Genomic DNA, 16,441 nt, shown 5'->3' with positions numbered 1-16,441 from the left:
GACATATGGGCTGATAAGGTAATTTTCAGTTTGCAAATTTCATTCACATTTATCTAACCTTTTCAGAGTAATGTGTGACTCTGTTTTGTCGTAAGAATTTAGATGGTCTATAGAAACAACAGTTTCGGACACGCACTTTCACATCAGCTAGTATGTTAATTTCATTATCAGCCAGTAGGAGAAGATGAGACATTGCAAATGCTGCCATTCATTCTATGTATGAAATGCCGTGGTTGAAATCTGCGTCTGGGACAGAGAGAGAGAGAGAGAGAGAGAGAGAGAGAGAGAGGGCGGTGAAAAGTTTAGTGTATCTTTTGATTAATCGGGCGGTTTCATTCATTGGAAAGAAGTTAAAATGAAATTTTCCTTTCTTACAAGAGCCAGACTGGTTATGCCAGCTAATCGTGGCATGAACCCTTTATATCCGAGTTGCCGTAGCTCCGAGGGTTAATGCTCACACGACGCAAACCGCGAAAAAAGGGACAAAAGGGAGAAAAATAAAAACAAATTAAAAAAACACAGTCATCCCAACCTTGAAGCGCGGTGCCAAACGCACGATTCAGGTGTCTGGCGCAGAGCTGCCATCGATTACTAGTAATATACGATTGAAAGTAAGATTTATAAATAACTGATGCTATGTATTTACGCCATGAACTTACTTGGCAGTTTAAACTAGTTTTGCTAAAAAATGATGTTGAGAGCTAATCTAATAAGAGTACGACAACTCCTCCCATATGACTTTGACATGAGCGAGATAACCTTTCGCCTCTTTAGTTTGTTTACAGTTGGCTCGAGGAAGAGAAGAGTCGCTAAGCGCGTACGATTTCATCTATGAAACTTTCGCCCTGTTACGTTAGGAGCTTTTTTGCGTTGCTTTAAGGACCAAGGAGCTATCCGCGGACATCTCTGGAGAATACGTTCGCGCATTGCGTTGTAGGCACACGTGTCATAACGTTTGCAAGTGTAATTGCATTGCAGCTAGAATTGCAAGTGATTGTGTTGAAGAGGTGCATTGCATATCTTGAGGAACCAACAGCAATCTCCCATTGAGAATATTCACTACTGACCTCCGCAGGTAAGAACTTTTCAACCTTTAAGGTATTTCTGAAAAGCTGAGGGCTCACCGGCATAGCATGTTTCGAAAATGTGGCAAGTCGGAACCGCCGCCTTTATATAAATAAATTATGAATGTAAATGAATGACTGTGTATTTTATTGTTCACACTGTCACTCATCATTCAAATGGTAATAAGGTTTCAAACGTAGAATAACAACTGCCTAATTGTCAAGGCTACTGAAATTTTTCAAAATAATGTCTCATAATTGAGGAAGTGTCCGTACATCGGCTTCGTTGGCCTTTTATGAACTCAGAATTTATTTGTTACGGCAGAGGATTGTGCATTGCTATCGTAAGAATAGTTCTTCTTAATTATATTCTCGTTACCCAATGCTGCCCCAACGTGAAAATATTGTTTGTATCGAGTAAAAATGTTCAATTATCATTAGCGTTATAAATCTCTTAAGCCTTTAAGAGATATTCAGCTGGGCAGATTTCCTAGTGTGGCCTATATGAAAATCACGAGCGTTGGAATTCCTCGTACTTTATGATTCGGTGTTTCCTTGTCTGATTCTAGTTCCCGACATCCAGCAAAATACATTAGCATAAAGTTTAAATTCGAGTTAATGCTACAGGTGCAAGCCTTCTCTCTCTTTGTTTGTTTACGGATTTCCGTGCTGCTCAAATTGCTAAAATATTGTCACCCATTATCATGAGCCTTTTATGATCTGGGTACAAAGTGCGTGCTAAAAGCTCTTAAATAACGCTGGGTTTTATTGCCCCGCAATTACACCGTTTGCGCAGGCTAACCTCGATATATCGGACGTCGTTATGGAACGCGGAGATAAACACGCTATGGTCCTGATTGTGTCGTTTTCGCGCTTCATACGAGTAACAAGAAAGGAGCCTTGCAAAGTTGCAAATTAGCAATACAGCGTCCATGTATTGTACGGTTGTCGCTAATTGCAGAAAAGAAGGAAGAAAGGAAAACAAAAGTTATTTGAGGGGAGCAGGTTTTGGGAAGAGCTATTGTTTACAGTCTGAGGCAACTCCCACACGCTAACTTGTAATCGGGTGTGCAAATCCCGTGGACTTCCATTTGTTGATTATTGACTATTCGCCAGATGGAACTTTAAATTTGTATTTTTTCCCCAGCTGGGAAATTTATGGTTCGGGGTCAGTGCCCTCACTCAAATTGACTTCAAACGGAGAAAGTGAATTACAATATAGAATCGATTCGTTTGATGGAAGGAAAGTTGTCTCGTGTTACTTTTCAGCCATGTCGTCGGTGTTACGTACGCCATGACGTCAATAATAATATTGGCAACGCTGTAAGATGCTACTCAGGTTTTTCCGAAACAGATAGTTTACGTTTGCTGAAAATAATATGAAAAATCTTTGTGTATTTTTCTTGCCTCATATAATTGCTTTTATTTAGGGATTTAAGGTTTCCTAGAAGTACTCTTGGTAAAGGCTCCTGAAGACCAGCACCAAATAGGCATCAGTATATCACTGGATTTCCTTCCCTAGATTTTGAGACACGACATGGTTAATTATTATTATTATTATTATTATTATTATTATTATTATTATTATTATTATTATTATTGAAGCAGCTATTACTTCTGTAACAGAATATAGAAATAGGTTACAAGAAATTCCACTGGTTAATGAAGACAGTAGTTAATAAGGTGACCTCGAGACATGAGCGGAATAGTCACTGGTAACTACAGCTCTTTACTGATGTCACCTTGCAAGTGATTTGATTAGTTTACACTCCAAGGTAATCCGTTTAGAATGCTATTTATTCTTTTTTCGTATCATGGCTATAGGAAAACAGGTAAGTTGGAAGACCCTGAACAACAAATGTCATGATAGACGTGGTATATATATATATATATATATATATATATATATATATATATATATATATATATATATATATATCCCATCATACAATTTGCCTCGATATGGGCGAATGCTTTCGCTGCTCTTCGTTTTGCTCCAGTTCATTTTCACATGGAATTGACAGCATTTAAACTTTTCAATTATCAAGATAAGGAGATAGTTTCAATATCAAAAACTTTTCACAGTTTCAATATCAAAAACTTTTTGTGAAATATTTTCGCAAAATAATGGGGAAGTGTTACATTCTGTCGTTTGCGGAAACCGTTCATGCTACTTTCTCTTTCACAATAAACTTATCTTAGGAATAAGTTTGGGCAATATCCAGCCACAGAATAAACGGACGGAAACAAAACAAAAAGAACAACAACCCCTATAACCGCCTTGAAGTTGGTAATCATGTAAGTTGTATAAGAAAAATAGGGTGTAAAACTGTCATACGGTATGCTCTGTATAGTGAATTCCTTCCTTCAAGGCGATTATGGGGGGTGTTATTTTTATTTTGTTTCCTTTCGTTTATTTGTGGCTGGATATTGCCCAAATTCATTCCTAAGATAAGTTTATTGTGAAAGAGAAAGCAGCCAGGACGGTTTCCGCAAACGAAGGAGTGCAACTCTTCCCCATTTGTTTGCGCAAAATATTTCACAGAAAGTTTTTGATAATGAAATTATCTCCTTGCTAGCTGAAAAATTTAAATGCTGTTAACTCCATGTGAAAATGAACTGTCGTAAGACGAAGAGCAGCGAAAGCATTTGCCCTTATCGAGGCAAATTGTATGATCTGGAAGAAAATGCCGGAGACTGAAGTACCTGGAGGCAGGAGGTGAGAAAACCTGAGAGATTGTGAAGAGAGGAAGAGGATGTGCGAGGCAATAGGATGTTGAGGTGAGCACACCATGAGCACGATTGCTCGATGGAGCCATCGTTCGAGTAGTCTTAAGATACACTGAGAAAGTTTCATCACTCCCCATATAATCATAAGACTCATCAGAGTACTGTCTTCCGTCTTAATTTGAGTATTCGACGGGGTTTATCTCTTTCCCAATATTTTGAAGAATCAAGTAATTTTAGCGATCGTTAAGACATAAGTAACATCATCTATAGGATGCGCAACTCTTTCTTTATGTCTGGAAATTCGACGGTAATTTTTACGTTGTAGTTGCTTAACTGATGAGTAGTCTCTAAGTTTTGAAACTTGGAAACTACTTTCACCTCATTCTTTCGAAATTTTGAAGGCTCCAACTAGTTTCACGCGCTCTTCAAGTCGAGCTGAATTCTATATCTTGAAGAAAAAGTTAGGTTTTAATCATTGCTCTATTTACATATAGGAGACATCAAACTATAACATGTAACATAGCATGTTCAAGAAGGTGACTCCTCCTGGCTTGTATGAATTTCTTTGTCGGGAACAGCGTCGTTAATTTGTAGTGTTTTAGCGAAGAGTACCAAACGACCATGGTATGACCGGTGCTACGGGTACGCTAATTTTCGTACACCCTCTGCTTTCCAGCCGTCGTAGTAATCTTTAGATCACGAGTTTCACATAATTTTAAACGTATATCCTGATTGAAATTAAATATTTATTTTTGTAGTTATATCATACAGCGGCATTCACACGGCTAACTAGTAAGTTGCACTTTTTGGTCATAAAGGGGAAATTGGAATCAAATCCCTTAAAATTATTAAAAATCTATGCACCAAATAATAAGTGTTTACTAATGAACTGGGTAACATTAGATTTTGGTGCCAAGAATTATTCGTAACTATGGTTACTAATAATAATAATAATAATAATAATAATAATAATAATAATAATAATAATAATAATAATAATAATAATAATAATAATAATAATCAGTTAACGTCAAGTGGGACTAACGCTCTTGCATTCTGATAAAGTTATCCCGGAACTAGTTCTTTTATTTTATGATGTGCGTAAAATTCTAAATGACTCCTGTGAAAGGTGGCGTTGCTAAGGCACTTGTTGCATTTTCTTTCGGGTCACGATTCAGGTCTGGTACGCTAATTCTAAATTTCCACTTGTCTGGGATTCGTCTAAGGGGCCATTAACATGCTAGGCAAACTCCCGCCATAACGGGTGGCCGTAAAGTGCTGTTTAACTAAGATTGATCAAGTAGGTGTCTCTTGGCAGAACTGAGAAATCACTCGGCGATTACCAGGATTATAAGAAAATAACGTCATTGTTTAATTCTGATCGGTGTCAGTGGTCTTCGTATTTGAAACGTCAGGTGAACGCGTAATCAGTCAGTCCATCGGCCACGTCCCTCGGTAGCATCTAAGGCGAGAGAGTTACAGTCCAGTCTTTCATCCGCACCCCAGGTGAGAGGGTTTCGATCCAGTGTCCCATTATTTTGGAGATCATGTAGGAAAAAAGAAGGAGAAAAAAAAGATGCTCTTCAGCGGTGGAAGAATCAAGCAAAACCTATATGCTGATTTTAATTGTAAGTATACATCTAGGTCTGTGTACAAACAAAAATGTTTTATAGCCTTGTAGTGAGATATCAAATGCGACTCCAATTTAAATGACGCTGAGGTTAAACATCGATAACTAAAATTAACATAGGGTATCGAGCGAAGATAAAGTTCGTCCGGATAATAATTAGCAAGAACTAAAATTAACATCGGTGTTAACTAGATAGAACTAGGACTGACAAGATTTTCAACTTTGGAAAACCAGAAATTAACTCAAAGGGGCCACTTCAAAAAAAAGAATAGAATAATGGTAACAAATAGTAATCTGGGTCGCTGGCAAAACGGAATATTAGGATGTTATATACATTCGACTGAATCCTGGCAGGCTTGCACATGTATATTATATATATATATATATATATATATATATATATATATATATATATATATATATATATATATATATATATATATATATATATATATATATATATATATATATATATATATATATATATATATATATATATATATATATGCAATGACAGGCCTACCTTATCGATGAGGAGTTGTTTTCGAGGCTAACGGGACAGCATGAATATCGTTTGTAGTGAATGCTGTAGATCACAAGATGTGACAGAGAGAGAGAGAGAGAATTATGCAGCGACCATAATCAATGCTTTCGGTGCAACGAAATATGAAATAAATGATAATACCGTAGGTTAATGAATGGGTCACATTATATCCGGAGGAGATTACCGTCTATGTAGCAACCAGAAAAAACGCGTCTGGAAAAACTGGCAACAAGAGAAAGAAAGAAAATGAGAGAGGAGAAAAGAGGAAGAACACTTTGAAAGAAAGATGGGAAATTTGGAAGTAAAGGTGACAGTGAAGTTTGAATGGCGGAGGTGGATAATCGTCCTCGTGTGGGAGTGAGTAATTGGGAGAATAAATGCGTCAAAGTGATTTTGAGCGTCACACAAGGATAAGAAAGGGTAGGAGGCGGAGGAGGAAGGGGAATAGGAAAGAGAAGAGGAGGAGGAGCGAGAATAACTCATCCTCCAAGAGAGAGGAGCCTCAGAGTCATGCTCCACTAAGTGGCGTTTGTGAGCTCAATTAGAATGATTAACTTCCTTAAGCTCTCGCTAAGTTGGCTGCATTCCGCATGGCGTCCTTCAAGCGCTCGGTCAATTTTGTATGTTTTTCCTCTTTGACGCCGTTTGTGAAGTGGTGGCGGGGATTGTCGTGTGCGTATGCATGTGTACTGTATGTGCAACCATAAACACCTTTGTGTGCGGTCTGTGTATGTGAATGCATCCATTTGATTTTCTCTGTAAACGATATTGGATATCTGACAGTTAATTGTAATCGGTGACCATAAGCGCTATCGATTTCAGCTTTCCGTTTATCCACGGTTCATTATTTACAGGTCTTTGCATGTGTGTGCGTGTGTGTGTGTATGTGAGTGTGTTTTCCTTCCTGGCGTAGGAGCTTGTCTGCAAACAAAAGGACATTGTTTATAGAGATTATTCCGTAGAAGTCTATTGTGCTGCAGCGAACCATCTATCATCCATCACTTGAAAATCCGAGGCTGCGTATCAAAAAACATTCCAAAATCTGTGATTCTGTATCATCCTAGATGTTGTGACGCCAGTTTTAGTAACCATGAATCAGTCAGATTTGTATCATCCTGCATTATGAAGTCTTAAGCACATAAATCGCAACGTTCATCATTTTGAGGTCTGAAGAACAGAAATCGTATCATCTAACATAGTCTGCTTAACTGAAAGCGCATTCCTATCATTCTGAAGGCTAAGACCTGACGGTACAACATCTACGTTTTGCGACGAGGTTAAATTCAAAATGTGGATGAAACGGACACGTCACTAAGCGTGAGCTGACACTCGCTCTCCGGCGAGGCTTCTGGGCTGAAGAATAATAGACTACGGTTAACGATCATCGCCTCGCATCCGATTTAGAATACGGATGGCGATTGATTGCGCGGATTGATGCTGTGAATTAGAAGCCGAGTCCAAAGACAGCTGAGAGTATTGTGATGGGATGCGTTTGGTGCGCGTTCTTAATGGTTTTGTTATCTGCCAATTAAGTCATAGGTTTCTCTCTCTCTGTCTCGAATGCATGTTTGCGTTTGTACATCGATAGATGAGTGTCATTTCCAGCTATGCAATATATATGTATATAAATAATCTATATAATTATATATATATATATATGTATATATATATATATATATATATATATATATATATATATATATATTATATATATATATATATATATATATATATATATATATATGTGTGTGTGTGTGTGTATGTTTGTGTGTTTGTGCGTGTATATAAATATATACGCGTGTGTGTAGGGACTGCCACTTATCTTTTGACACTCAGACATCCAAGAGAGAGAGACAGACAGACAGAGACAGAGGCAGAGACAGGAAAACACACATTTATGTATAAAGAACACGACCAGGGTTTCACACACGTTGCTTATATATCCATGCGCACATGGTGATAACGTATGTAGAGTCATGATACCCGTAAGTGAGCTAAGACCTGAGAGAGAGAGAGAGAGAGAGAGAGAGAGAGAGAGAGAAAAATGGACAGCGTGGGGGAAATGGGCTGGAATTTCTCGGAATGGAAGGCGCTTGCAGCCTCCATCCACAACGGCGTACATGGAGACCCGACGGGGATGGTCGTTGACTCGGACCGCTGGTAGTAAAGCGCCTGAAATGCTATTGGCATAATGGCCTCCCATACTCGTGAATGAAACGGTAACGGTGAAGCTGTTGTCGATTAGAGATCGAAATGGCCGATGAAACACGTCGACTCAGTTGCTGAATGAATTCTAATTTTGCTTTGACTTCGGCGGGCGAAAAATGATTGTGCATTTCTCATGGATAGAATTTTACTGGGACAAAAACGATTTAGTTTACACGAAGTCTGCTGCGTATATTAACGAGATCTGAGGAAATACAACAATTACCCTCCGGTTTCCTAGTATTTTTGGATGCGATTTTCACCGAAATTCCTCTGAAAATCTGAGTGGGAAATGAACTAACCCTTTCCCGCGCTGAACCCCGCACCAGGGAAGGGAAATGCGTTCAGCGCTTTAACTCTACACCACGGAGAAGGATACGCCAAATAAAGATGTTTCTGAAATGTATTTACTAATCTACTTCAGATGAAAAAGAAATTAAAATACACATATTCTGTGTAACATGCTATCGTCATTATGACGCCGTTATTTATTCCTTACGCGAACGTTCATTCATTCATTGGTGAAGCACGTTAATTATAGGTCGAAGGATCTGTGACTAATTATGCCAACAGTTTCTTTAAATTCAGTTTAATAATGGTTGTGGGAAAGTTTGACAATGAAATAAACTTTCTCGGTTTATTTCTGAGACCAGTTAGAAGTTCGTGATTCTTTTTATCGTGAAAAGGAAAAAGAAAATCTTCGCAGAGAAACAAAGCTGTTTTTTGCATTCGGACAAATCTGGTTTCTTCAATCAAAACTAGCATTATCTTTAAGCTCTAAACCATTTTCCTGAAAAGAACGAAACGATTTTCTTCATGACAGCGAAGCAGTTTTCATCCGAAGTTTTAAAGTTTTTCTAAGGCGGACAGGCAAAAAAATTTTCTTCATTAGGGCAAACGCTTTTCCTTAGGAGGAAAGAGCCACTGCACTGAACAGACTTATAATTTTCTTCACGAAGACAGGGCGTCTTTTTCATATGACGTAACAGGCGTTGTTTCTTAGGTGGAAAGAATAGTTTTCTTAATCAGGACAAAGCGCTTTTCATGAGGCGGTGAAATCTGTTTCCCCATTTCCCTTTTGAGCGCAAAATTTACTTCCTTATGCGGACAAAATAATTTTCCTGTGATGGGCCAAGCGATTTTCTTTGGCTGACAAAGCGAATTTCCTCTGGCTGACAAAGGGAGTTTTCTCGTCAAATAAAGTGAATATCCTCGTGAAAATAAAGCGAATTTCCGCATGAGAGCAGTTTGAATATCCTTGGGCTGACAAAGCGAATTTTGTAATAAGAACAAATCAAGTATCCTTCGTCTGACAAAGTAGATTTTCTCACGAAAACAATGTAAATCAGCTTAGGTTGACAAAGCAAATTTTTATGTGCGAGCAAAGTAAATTTCCTTTGACTGACGCTACGATTGTACTCATGAAAACAAACCTAATTTTCTTTGGCCGACAAAGCGAATTTCCTAATAAGTACAAATTGAATATCATTTGCCTGACAGTGCGAATTTTCTTCTGGGAAAAGGGCGAGTTTTGTAATTAGAACAAATCGAATTCCCTTTGGCTGGCAAAACAAATTTCTTAATGGGAGCCGAGCAGATTTCCTTCGACAAGGCTAATTTCCTCATGAGAACAAAGCTCTTTTCCTCAGACGGACTCATTTTGTCTTCGTGAACACAGAACAGGCTTCTCCAGATCAACACTGTTTTCTTTCGGTCGACAAAACTCACTTCACCAGTACAAAGTTATTTTCCTTTTCCCGACAAAACGGTTCTCTTTATAACGACGAAGCGGCTTTCCTCGGAAGGAGAAAAGATGTTTTTCGCAAGCGGCCTTAGAAGTTTTCCTCAATCGAACTAAGAGAGTTGTCTCTTGCGGATGAAAAGAAATTCTATTTTAACATATTTCTATTTCCTCTTCGAGAAGACAAGAGAAAATTGATTGGTTTCAGGAGAACTGCAAAAGGGCATTTATCTCGTACGCAGTGGCGTTGAGAAAAATTTTGTTTCTACAACACGTCTATCTCTTACAGCGTGTCTGTGTTTTGAAGTATGTTGTCTTTTATTATACGTTCGTTAACAAAGTGTTAATTTTTTATGATATATTCGACTTTTCTGTCTTTTATAATACGTCTGGTTTTATAAAACGCCGGTCTTTTATCGAAGAGTAATGCACAACAAATACAAGAAACGGGACTATAAGCTTAACAGTTTCATAATTTATTTGTTTCCTTATTCGGTTTTTATTTTACTTCGTCGTGTCAAAATTCCTATATTTGGCTTTATCTTGAACAGCTATATTTTCATTATTAACTTGCCATTAGAAAAACTCCCATTGAAAATTCTTTGCGGTAATGTAATTAAATGATTAAAAATGTCAAGGCGTTATTCATTCCTTTATCTGTAAGGGTATTATGCCTTCAGGTAAAAGCTTTGTATGCAGCGCGCCTTTCGTATGAATCAACATAAAAAAAAGTGATTCATTCTTTCACCTCGAAAGGCTGCTATCTTGAACAGTCGCGCTGCAAGCGAAAACCAGATATTAGAGGCCATCCTTCGGACTTATCTAAGTCTATCAACGCCATAAAGGAAAGAGAGAAAAAAGGTACGATGGTTAGTAAAACTAACTTTCATTTTTGCGTCATAGCGATCAAGGCAGAAATACACAAAGCGAGAGTGTAAAAAAAAAAAGAAAGGTAAAAAAGAGGAAGCATCCGACATGAAAGCGCGCTCTGCGAAAAAAATGACCCCACTTGGAAAGTATAAATGTGAGGCCGAAAAAACAGCCGGTCAAAGTCACTTAGCCTTATTATAACCTTTATTAACCTGTTTCCAGCCAGGTTATTCTGAGCGTTGTCTTTATTTGCTGTTTCAAAGGCTTACCCGCTAGGTCCCTTTTTTTTCTATATGTGGGATCATTACCGCAATTTCACGGGCAGATGATAACAATTATTATTGTTATTATCATTTTGCTAGTCATTCCTACTATGACAAATCTCATTTTATTTCCTATCGTGTCGATTGGACAACTGATGACGCAAAATCGATATTTCAGTGAGAAAAATATGGTGACGAAATATTAAATTTGATGACATACCGGCAGTTATCTGCTCTTTCTTATATTATAGTCAATTTATTTGACGTCAGAAAATAATTTGCGGCGGAATTCACCTCAGATATCAATAACAAAATTATAACATAAGATATCGCATCTCATATCGTGCAGAACTTTACGTGCTAAGAGGAGGCGTGGGGAAATGGAACTGCTCACAATTTAAACATAATCATTTGTCAAGATTAGCTCGTCCGAGGTAGTCAGGATACATTGAAAATTACCGAAGGTACAGCAGACCGTTTTATTGTTATTTTTTTTTAATTACTGCGTCGAATGCAAGAACGACGGAGAGAAGGCACAATGTTACAAATCAAACCCATCAGCCCTCCTCCTCCTCCTCCTACCCCTCCTCCCCCACCTTCTCTCTCTCTTTCTCTCTCTCTCAAGCGATGTTTTGTGGGTGGGCCAGGGGAGAGGGAAATAAAAAAAATGTCGGGACAAAACAAAAAATGTCTTGGTTTGTGTCAGCGACGTCTGTTGGCGTGGTTGGACAATGAGTGCCACTATCAAATATCGGCGGAGGGCTTCCAAAACATGAGTGAGCGCGCGGAGCTTCCTCTGCTGATAACGTCCGACACACTAATGTCTACCTGATAAGGTCCCCCACGACTCTCTCTCTCTCTCTCTCTCTCTCTCTCTCTCTCTCTCTCTCTCTCTCTCTCTCTCTTCTGTTTAAAATACTGTTTGTACCTTCTACTACTCCCTCTGTCTGTTCTCCCCTCCTACCCCTATGTGTACTACACCCTCTTTCCCTCCTCCTCCCTCACCCCCTTGCACCTCTGTACTGCATCTTCGCCTTTTCATACTCCCTTCGATAAGACGGCCCGTTGATACTGGTGTTTTCGATATTATCACTTGTGCAGGTCTTTTTTTCCAGTTTTGAAAGGGAAATGCTGAAACGGGGTTTGTCCTTTTTTTTAGGCTCGTAGAGATCGAGGTCAGTGACATCTGTCATTAGGTTTCGTGTACTGTCGCTGTCAAAGCGTAAACTTGATGTAGTGATGATAACTGAACAAACAGTCAAAGCAGGTGGTGTATGTGACTAGGCTAGGTTTACCTAATACTTTTATGAACTACTAAAGACTGTTACCCTTCATCGGAACTTAAGTTTGCTTTGAGAGAACGAGGGGAAGCGACCGACCGTAGGCGTGAAAATCTGTTTTGTATTGTATTTACCTACATGAACGATAACTACTGTGTTTACCTTTCTGAATGTGAAACGCTTCAATTATCCTTTTGCACTTAAAGTACGAAGTTTCCCCGTCCAAAACGTAGTCTCTAGCAGGGGTGGGTTATGAGATAATTGTCTGTATGAAAAGGAAAAAGAAGAAACGAGAAAAAATAGTGAAAAATGGAAGAGGTAGAGACAAGAAAAAACGGTCGACTGACAAGTGAGTGGAAAGAGAAATAAGTGAATGACCGTAGATGAAAGACCAGACAGATGAGTATTGCGTTGAACGTAGTGTAACCTCGTTAATGTTGAAGCTTTTTTTGTACCTTTTCCAGAAGTGAAAAGACGTGACAGATTACGAGTGAATGACTGGTAGTTATTCAAAGGAGAGAGGCTTCGTTTGAGGCCTGTGTATGTGCGAGTGCATGAAACGAATATCTTTTTACTTGTTTTTGTGTGCTCCTGTGGGGTTCAGTTTTGAAAAGGTTGCATTATCATTAGCTTACTGCAGTTATGATTATAACTGAAGGACAATAAAGATTTGATTTGTTTTGATAGGATGGTCAGTGTAGCGCGGTAGGAAAATGGCTTGGCTGAAAGAAAACGAAACAGCAGTGACTGGGAAATGAACAAATTTTGCTTCAAATGTGTTAAGCGCGTATTTTAAAACAGGAGAATAGCCAGAGTTTCCGGAACTTGTTGTTGAAGTTACTAAAGACTGATAGCAACTAGTAATCGAGGAAGGGGTTGCGTTATACACGGAATACGTTTGTTGACCGAATGTTCCAAAAAATAGGTGGTAGCTGCGTTAGCGATGATTGATGTGGACTGACTGGAAATTATCTAGAATCACAACGTTGTATCGAGTTGCGACAGTTATGGGAAGCATTTCATCATGACTTTTCTTTCCTGTTTCACTTACGATGACGGTAGGGAAGGCCAGGGTTTTGCTGAACCGATATACTTGCGAGGTTCTCGGTAAAGTCGGAAAAAGAGGAAAAATCAAATCTGCTTCATGAGCAATGCGTCCCAACCAGTACAGTGTGAAGTTCAGAGCTCCAAGATCGTGTGGTGGCAAGATCTTTAGATTATCTCTCTCTCTCTCTCTCTCTCTCTCTCTCTCTCTCTCTCTGTGTGTGTGTGTGTGTGTGTGTGTGTGTGGGGGTGGGATGCTGTTATTTTGTCATCGAAGTGGTGCATTCACCGTGGGTTCTGAGCATGACCGAAATGCGGACAGGATGTGTCTGATCCCGGAAAAAGGGTAGAGTTTTAGATACAGGTTTTTCGGTGGACAACAACATTTTGCAAAGCCTTATCTCTTATGAAAAATCTCTCTCTCTCTCTCTCTCTCTCTCTCTCTCTCTCTCTCTCTCTCTCTCTCTCTCTCTCTCTCTCTAGGCCAGAGCTCAAGAATTCACAGTTTGTCCTGACGCAAGAGTTCTGAGTAGTAGGTTTACTGACATTGGTGTGGGAAGAAGAATTATTAGTTACTCATGTTGCCGTTTTATTCACTTATGATTTGTAACACGCCTCCAGTAACTTACTTGATTTTTTCATTACTGGTTCTTTTTGATTGTTGCGTAAAAGTAATGTTTTAAAAGAGAATACTTTATTCATAAAAAAAATTCTACTTCACGACAGATCTTGTTATTGTATGAAATTCCGTATTTATTGCTTCAAGTTTACTGTATATTAATTGCCAATTTTATCATGGATGGTCATGTGAATTTTATATATCACAGTTGCGCATGTTTTGTTATCTGATTTTATTATGCTTTTTGTAATCTTGATCAATTTTTAGAAAATCTTCAAGTGTATTTTTAGAGCTGTTTATTTGAACAAACCTTCCTTGACGATTATTTAGTGTACCGCTGAAGGGATTTCAGTCTTGTTGGTCCTGAGTGTTTGCGGCCCCTTAGTAACAGCGATTTCGGCACCAGCCTAATATAAATCAGCCTAGGTAAATAAACTTACCTAACCTAACTCAACCCTACCCTAACGTGACCTAACCTCAATTAATACCCCAGATATCAGGTCCCTAAATGATTTGCGGTTGACAGAACTTGTATCTCTCCGATAGGTAAGTACCACCCTCACTGTGTCTAGCTTAGCGCTGTTGGCAGTATTGAATATTGTGAGCAGCGTTTGTGTTTTTTTTTTTTTTTTTTTTTTTTTTTACATGGAAGGTCATTGCTTTCTGCCGTTTACTTCTGAAGCTCTCCCTTTGATCTCTTCCCACCGAGCTTTCAAACTTCTTCGTCTTGCTTCAGTTTTCACCTCTCGTCTCGGATGGTATTCTTCCAGTACCGAGAAATGTGAAGGTGAGATCTGGAAGTATTTAAAACAAATTAAGTAAAACGCTCCGTAGGAAACTGGATAAAGTTTTCCATACTGAGTGACATTAATTTTAATCTGAGGAGACTTAGATGGGCCCAAGATGGTTAATAATTTTTTTTTAACATCGTTGTTATGTAAGATCCTTTCCGTAAACACCCCAGATGATAAAATGTTTGGCGTCAAGTTAAGGTTTCCGTCAGAATTTAGCCTTTAGACAAGTAAAGCACACCCACTGGGAGTAAAGAAAATGGGTAAGTATATTGTGTATGAAACTGCTGAAGGGCAGATCAGTTTTATGAGCATTACGGTATTTAATGAAGGGCTACTTTTATCAGTCCTCTTTTTTTTATTAGGGATTATTTTGACAATCCTTGGTATGTTAGTAAGGATCATTTTGACAATCTTTTTTATTTTGTTTTTTGGAAGTATTTTGACAATCGATTTCATTATATTAATGGATATTTACAGAATCCTATTTGTTTTGTGGGAATACTTTGTCAATCCTTTTTATGTGACTGGGAAATTTCGTCATGGAAGTTGGACACCTTTGAACCCTTATTGAAAATAAAATTTCGAATGACCTTTTACCTTTGATTTTTATGCTGTGTTTGATAGTAATACATCACAGGCACAGACAAGCAACCTTTTCCTTACATCTCGAAAGCACCGAATTCCTTCAGTTGTATTCAGTCGCACCGTCACAGTAAAGTGCTGTGGCAGAAGCTTAGTTAACAGTCTGGTCATGACGAGGTGGGGTCTGCCAACTGGTTCTTAAATATGAAAAAAGTGCCCTGCTTGTAAAAGGAGTAGTGCGTGAGAATTCGCTTTTTTTTTAAGTTTGAAAAGCAGCTCTTGGTAGGTCGCACGTCGGAGAGAGAGAGAGAGAGAGAGAGAGAGAGAGAGAGGGTTTTGTTTGAAGAACAATGGTATAAATTCATTCAAACATTTCAGGTTTCGTCTTGTAAATTTATTTATAGATGTTGATGTTGTTGAAAGGTTCAAATATGCTTCATTAGATTCCAGATGCATTTGCTGTATTTCTGCTATTATTTCCTTGCGTTTGTTAAAGCGTATGTTATCCGAATTTTAGTTGAATATTTATAAGCACGCACACACATATATGTATAATTAAAAATAAATAAATAAATATATATATATATATATATATATATATATATATATATATATATATATATATATATCAGTGTGTTTCAAACTTGTTTAGTTGTAAGCTGAAACTATCTCTAACAACTGGAAGATCTCTATCGCTTTTTAAGAAGTCTCCAGATATGGAATTCAGTCTTGAATCTGATAAGCTTTTGAAATTCAATTTTACCTAGTGACTTCCACATTGTTAATACTTTTCAGCTGGTCATACGTTTTTTCGTAAAAACATTGGCCTGTTCGAAAAACGCTTAATCGACAGAGAATGCTTGAACGTTACAAGTTGTTGCAGAAACACGAACGGTTATGGAAGTAATTGCCTGAACTATGCAAGCCTCAGTATGCCTCGTGACAGCTTCAATAGTATGGTGCGCCTGTTGGAACCCAGCGATTTGTGAATTATTTATGAATACACAATGTTGTTCACACTTTATGTATGTTGGCATATACAGGATGGACGTTGAATTATTGAACTCCGACTGAA

At 38.3% G+C, this 16,441-nt stretch overlaps 1 protein-coding gene across 2 annotated transcripts in view; it reads left to right on the top strand.

Moving 5' to 3' along the window:
- The first annotated feature begins 790 nt into the window (after positions 1 to 790).
- LOC136838647 (uncharacterized) overlaps positions 791 to 16,441 on the top strand; it is a 220,944-nt gene continuing 205,293 nt past the window's right edge. For both annotated transcript variants that reach the window (XM_067103958.1, XM_067103959.1), the window contains exon 1: positions 791 to 1,075. The gene's annotated coding sequence lies outside the window, so the exon portion shown is untranslated. The remainder of the gene's footprint in view (positions 1,076 to 16,441) is intronic.

The sequence above is a fragment of the Macrobrachium rosenbergii genome, chromosome 5 (genome assembly GCF_040412425.1).
Source record: "Macrobrachium rosenbergii isolate ZJJX-2024 chromosome 5, ASM4041242v1, whole genome shotgun sequence".
In the NCBI taxonomy this organism is placed as follows: Eukaryota; Metazoa; Arthropoda; class Malacostraca; order Decapoda; family Palaemonidae; genus Macrobrachium; species Macrobrachium rosenbergii.
The sequence above is the reverse complement of the archived record's forward strand: the minus strand, read 5'-3'. Positions and strand labels throughout refer to the sequence as shown.